The sequence below is a fragment of the Cryptomeria japonica genome, chromosome 9, assembly GCF_030272615.1.
Source record: "Cryptomeria japonica chromosome 9, Sugi_1.0, whole genome shotgun sequence".
Classification (NCBI taxonomy): Eukaryota; Viridiplantae; Streptophyta; class Pinopsida; order Cupressales; family Cupressaceae; genus Cryptomeria; species Cryptomeria japonica.
Window position 1 is genome coordinate 381,208,324 of NC_081413.1, and position 6,883 is coordinate 381,215,206.

Below are 6,883 nucleotides of genomic sequence, written 5' to 3' on the forward strand. Positions count from 1 at the left end.
CATCACTACCATGGGCATTATGTTAATAACAACCCCTAATCAAGCACACAATTTTTTACCAACTTGTTGATTAATAGATGTCGTGTGTGTGAAGTAAGGTACTTGCTTCTGCAACACAAACACTCAATAGATCATTACAAGAATGGTTAGAAAATTTAAATCAAATGAAAGATAAACCATGACAAAGCGACCTATCACCTCCTAAGAGATGCAAGTGTGAATTTGCTCTCAGAACTAGATGAGCAATCCCAGTGACTTGACTACACCTAGATGGAGGATTTAAAAAGATATGATATACAAGCTAGATGAGTGTATGATTAATCTAGATTGATCCAAGAAGATAATTAAGCTAATGATATGCATGATTAAGCTAGATGATGATGGATTATTTCTATATGATTCAACAATTATGCTAGAAAAAGAGATTGATTATGCCATATGATTCAAGATGCAATTACCTATAATAACAATGCTTAAATGATATGCAAGAAGTGATATGCCTATAATAACAATGCTCTAAAATGACATGAGATGGGATCCTTTGTGCTCCAAAATGGGGGATATTTAAAGGATTTCCAAGGCTAGGGGTGAGGTGGCAGGAATCAATGGTCAAGATTGAATCTGAAGATATCAAGCATCAAATTAGAGGAGGTTGGAGAAGAGGTTGGAGGGAGGAACACTTGTTATCTCTTTGGTGAAAAGTGTCAAGGAGCCTTGCTCATGAGAGGGAAAGTGTCCAAGGGAGTAGACATGTGGCATAAGTGCCATGTGTCTCAAGGGGAGAATATCCAACCCATAGGAAGTTAGGATAAGGAGGTTATGATGTGCAAGGTAGGATAGGGTTAGTTAAACTCAGGATTAGGTGGAATGGGTTAGCTTAGGGGTGGTTAGGTTATGTGGTTATAAGTTAGGAGGCATGTGGGTAATTTAAATTTAAAAATTAAAATAATAGGAAAAGGCTAATTAACTTTCAACAACTCATAAATTTGATTTGTTTTAAGTAATTAAGGGATTAGAAGAAATGAATTAAATGGGGGGGGGATTAATTAATCAAAGTGGACTATTGAAATGAACTTATTAAATAAATCCTTAGATTTATTAATAAGTAGATGAATGAGGGAATTTAATCAAATTGCTAATGAATTCAATTAAATTGGGAAGGGGGATTAGTTAAATAATTGCTTATTTAACTAATTATCTTCAGGCCATTTTTAGGTGTATACATTTTGCCTCTCTTTGAAGCGAGGTGTGATGAAGCGTTGATTCAAAGAATAATCACATCTTGATGATGTTGATGTGATCTTAGTTCGATAGGATGCCTTAGACATTGATTGATAAATTGTGATACAATGATGCTCCCTCGGGAGATCAATTGAGATAATTGACCTTTGGAGTGTTTGAATCATTTGCGAAATTGATTTCCTGATTATAAATGATTTGATGTCTACAACATTGATTGATGAAAGTGCAAGTTTTGTGATCATTTTGATGTGGTTCTTGATGTGATGATCGATAGAGCTTTATTAAATTGCTAAGATTGATTAGATTGATTATATTGATAAGATTGAGATAGTCTGGTTTCATGAATGACACCTCCTGTATAAGACAAAGATGATCAAATCATTTGGTTTCAGGAATGATATATCCTATATAAGACACAATCAAAACAACTAGTTCCAGGAAAGATACATCCTATATAAGACATGATAAGATCAATTGATAGAATTCATAAAAATTGATTGGATAAAGAACTAACATTTTGTTATATCATGTTGCAGGAATAATCAGATATGTTGACGTTGGTACATTTGAGGGAATAGCATAAGATTATCTTTGGGTTGACAACATCTGGAGAGAAAGGAGTCATCGATCTGATTATGTATATACCTATGATAATACATTGATGATTCTTGCGAGAGATTTGGTCGTGGATAAGATGAGCTTTTGTGATCCTATGCAAGAATGAGATGCAAGCTAAATGCAAATGCAAAATGGAAATGAAATGTAAAGTTGTGATCGGACCAGTCACTGGGTTATTGCTTTGTGTCGTCATTGAACTTTTTTTTAAATGTGGGAAGTGAGTGCAAATATCGATGGTATAATTGAACCATGATGACCTGAGCACTACTTTCCTGGATTTTGATATTGCAAGTTAGCACAAGCATCAAGGTATAATTGAACCAAGTTGACTTGAGTGTTGCTTATGTAAAATAGGCAGTATTAACTATTTCTATATGCAAATAAAAATTGTCTTCGATGATACTCCAATGATCATGTCCTGAGACAAATTTGCACATATTAATGATTAATTTATAGACAACAGACAAGAAAAAAATATCATGTTCCATCCGTGTTCCTTTAGTCAGAGATATCCTGGAGTCACTCAGAAATCATGATAGCGAAAATCAAGATATAAAAGGTGAACCAAAGTATTAAAATCATTATCCAAAAGATATCATCCATTGATATGTGTGTGTCATGCTTAGACTGACATGTGATAGGCTTGATGGTTGATAGTTTGATCTTGTGTTCAATGTTGGATGTGTCTCAGTTTCACTTGACAAGAGTTGTCTAACTACTATTCTATCTATTTGATGATTTTGCCCCCAACTAGGTGCAGGATTTTTCCCCAAACCTAGAAACAAATTTATTATGATACCCAATGATCCAAACCATGGTGAGAAATCACCCGCGAGGCCTTCATATGTACAGAGTCTTATTGGTGGATATGAATAATGCTAATGGAAAATGAAATGCAAGTAGAAGGATGCATGAACCAATAGATGGAGGAGCTAGCTGATAGATAGCACCCGTTGCTAGGTTTTCACCATATGTTGTTATTGCACTTTTTCTCATATTTGATTTTTTTTTCTTTCTGTTTTCAATTTTTTCTTCTTTTTCACTGTTTTTATTTTTCTACTTGTTCACTATTTTTGAATTTTTCTGCTTTTCACTGTTTTTGAATTTTTCTGTTTTTTCATTGTTTTGGGATTTTTTTGCTTTTTTTAGACATAAAAATTCTTTAGATGCATGCTATTGATGGGTTCCTTGAGTTGATCCCCATCCTGTGTTGATAGCTGATAGGCTCCTGATCCAAATACTATTGTGACCATAAACAGACCTAACCAGTTTGGTTCAAACTTCCCTTTCTTTGCTTGATCTGCTTGGTTGCGTGGATTTTCCTTTAGTACTAGTTCTCCAACTTGAAATGCTCTTGGTTTGACCTTGTAATTATATCTTTGGCACCTCTTTGCTGATACACCTTAAATGATCAAAGGCATTTTGTCTTTGTTCATGGATCAATTCTAGTTCTTGTAGTCTGGATACTCTTTGTTCTTCATCTGGGATAAGGTTGTGTAATGATACTCATGGAGAAGGTATCTCTACTTTCATTAGTAGTATTGCTTCTGATCTATAGACAAGAGAGAAAGGTGTGGCACTTGTTGGTGTGCGGATACTGGTATGGTAGGCCCATAAAGTAGGGTTTAATTGAATATGCCAATCTCTACCAGTATCATTCACTATCTTTTTGAGGATTTTTAGAATAGTTTTGTTTGATGTTTCTTCTTTTCTATTTCCTTGTGGATAGTAGTAGGGTGTGGAAAATATGTGTTGGATCTTGAATTTCTCACATAGCTCTTGTACATCTTGGTTCTTGAACGGTCACCCATTATCAATGATAATGGTCATGGGTATGCCATAGTGACATATGATGTAGTTGAAGATAAATGCAATAATTTGTTTTCCTATAATATTGATGAGAGGTACTACCTCAATCCATTTTGTAAAATATCTTATAGCTACAAGGATGAATTGTGACCATTGGATGAAGGAGGATGTATCTTTCCTACAAGATCAAGACCCCATTGGCATAAAGGCCAAGATGTTACCAAAGCATGAAGTTCTTGTGCTGGTGCATGAATTAAATTTTCATGGATCTAACATTGTTTGCATGTTTTAGCTATCTGAAAAGAATCTCATTCCATAGTTGGCCAATAATAGCCCAAGCGTATGAGTTTTTTCGAAAGGGTAAGACCTCTTTAATGAGTGACACAAATGTCATTATGGACTTCATTTAAGGCCTTCTCAGATTCTACTTGCTCGAGACATCTTAAGAGAGTACCATCCAGACCTCATTTAAAAAGGATATCTATGACAAGAGTATAATGGGAGGATTGGTGGTTGAAATTTCTCTTTTGGTTTTTTGACAAGTCATGAGGGAGGGTGTTCTCTTTCAGGTATGTATAAATTTGGCCATAGCAGGAGGAATCATGCCCAACAAGGTGATAGATAGTTTGTGAATTAGGAAAATTATGTGCAGGGTAAAACAACTCTTCCACCAGGAATTCATAACACTCTTGATTTTCCTGTGTCTGAAGTAGAGAAGCAAGTGTTGCCATGGCGTCTGCTGCTTTGTTGTCATTCCTTGGAATTTGCTGAAAAGTTATTTCGACAAAGTATTTCTTGACGTCATCAATCATCTTTTTATAAGGCATTATCTTTTCATCCTTTGTTTGATAATCATCATTGATTTGATTGATGACAAGCTAAGAGTTTCCAAAGACCTGAAATTGTGTAATGTTCCACTCTATAGCCATTTTGATTCCTATGACCAAAGATTCATATTTTGCTATGTTATTGGTGCATGGAAAGCTTAAAATGTATGCCTTTGGAATTGTATGACCTTGTGGTGTGATGAATATAATGTCTACTCCTGATCCATGTTGTGTATATGAACCATCAAAGTATATTTGTCATGTCTTTGTGGTGACCGTTAGGATGTCAGCATCTAGAAATTCAATGTGTAAAGGATGATCATCTTGAAGCGGTGCCTTTCCTAGTTGGTCGGCAATGACTTGCCCCTTGATAGCTTTTATGTCCACATACTCAATATTAAATTTGCTCAGGATCATGATCCATTTTGCTAGTCTTCCTGTCAATATCAACTTGTTGAGAAAATACTTCAATGGATCAATTTTTGCAATCAATTTGATGGAGTGAGATAGTAGATAGTGTCTTAATTTTTGAGAAGAAAACACTACTGCCAAGCATGCTTTTTTGGTTGGGGAATAGTTGAGCTCGTATCCGACTAATGTTATGTTAATGTAGTAGATGACTCGTTCTTTTCCTTCATTGTCTTGTTGTGTGAGAAAAACTCCTAATGATACTTATGTGGTTGATACATATAGTAACAATGACTTTCCTAGAATTGGTGACCTTAGGATGGGTGGTTGCATGAGATAGGCCTTGATCTTGTTGAATTCATCCTCACATTGATGGTCCCACTTGAAATTAACATTTTTGTGTAATAGATGAGTGGTTGGAATTTATCTGCTAGCTGAGCAACAAATCTTCTGTTTGACTATAGTCTTCCTTGGAGTGATCTGAGTTGATTGATATTCTAGGGAGATGCCATTTCCATGATTTCTTTGACCTTATCTGGATCTACTTCGATACCTCGAGCTGAAACAATGTATCCTAATAGTTTACCAGAAGTAACACCAAAGGCACATTTCTTGGGATTGAGTCGTATCTTGTACTGTTCAAACCTATCAAAGATCTTTTCAAGTATTCCTATATGTTCTTGTCTATTGTATGATTTGGCCAATATGTCATCCACATAGTCTTCCATAAATGTATGCATCATATCATGGAATATCATTGTCATAGCTTTCTGATATGTAGCAACTGCATTCTTTAATCCAAAAGGCATGATGTTCCAGCAGAAAGTACCCCATGGACATGTGAAAGTTGTCTTTTCTTGATCTTCAGGTGCTATTTTGATCTGGTTGTATCTGGAGAAACCATCCATTAGAGAAAACATGGAGTGTATAGCAGTTAAATCCACAATGATCTCAATGTTAGGCAAAGAAAAGTCATCTTTTGGACATGCATTATTTAGATCTCTGAAGTTTGTGCATACTCTGATACTTGTATTTGGTTTTAAAATAAGAAAAATGTTTGATACCCATTGAGGATATGCTACAGGTTTGATGAATCCTACATTTAGTAATTTTTTTAGTTTTGCTTTGACAAGAAGAGCGATATGAGGATGCATCTTCCTTAATTTATGTTTAACTGGTTTGGCTCTTGGATTGATATTTAAGTGATGCATAATAAGATCTAGATCCAACCCTAGCATGTCTGCATATGAACAGGCAAAATTAATTTGGCGTTGTTCAAAGAATTCTACATATTGCTGCATTTCTTGCTCTGATAAAGAAGTTGTTGAAGTTGTTGGATGTAGAATCTTTGGTTGCTCTATTGTCCCAATGTTATGTGCCTTTGTTGGTTTGATCAAAATGGATGACCTTTCTTGATAGTACTCAGGTAAAGTGTCCAATCTCCCATCTTCTGACGCTTCGAGGAGGTTTTCACTGTTAGATGCGTCCTTTCTTTTTACTTTTTCTCAGTCTAATGTTGCCAATAAATGGTTTTCAGCATTAGACCTGATATTATTTTCTTTATTTGCACTTTTGCGACTAGGAGATTTGGCACCCACTTGACTAGAAGATGCGTTGTTGGAATTCCTGGTGAAAGTTGTTGTGGGTTCGATTGCATTAAGATATAAGGATATGGCATGGTCATTAGTAAAGGTATCAATGACAGTATGTCTTTCATTTTCCCAGTCAATAAGTTCAGGATGGATTAGAGGTAAGGGGTTCGCATGTTGAGATGCTTCAGAGGTATTAAGGGTCATGATAGAGATGTCAAAGTTTTCGATAAGTATTTCCATGTCTATAATGATACTCTTGTCTGAATGACCTCACGCAAGTAGCTCTTGGTTTTCCTCGATTAAGTCCAAGTCAACCGAATGTGATTTTGATTCAAGTGGGCTAGTTCCTAATGTTTTCCCCACATACGTATAAACTACATCGACACC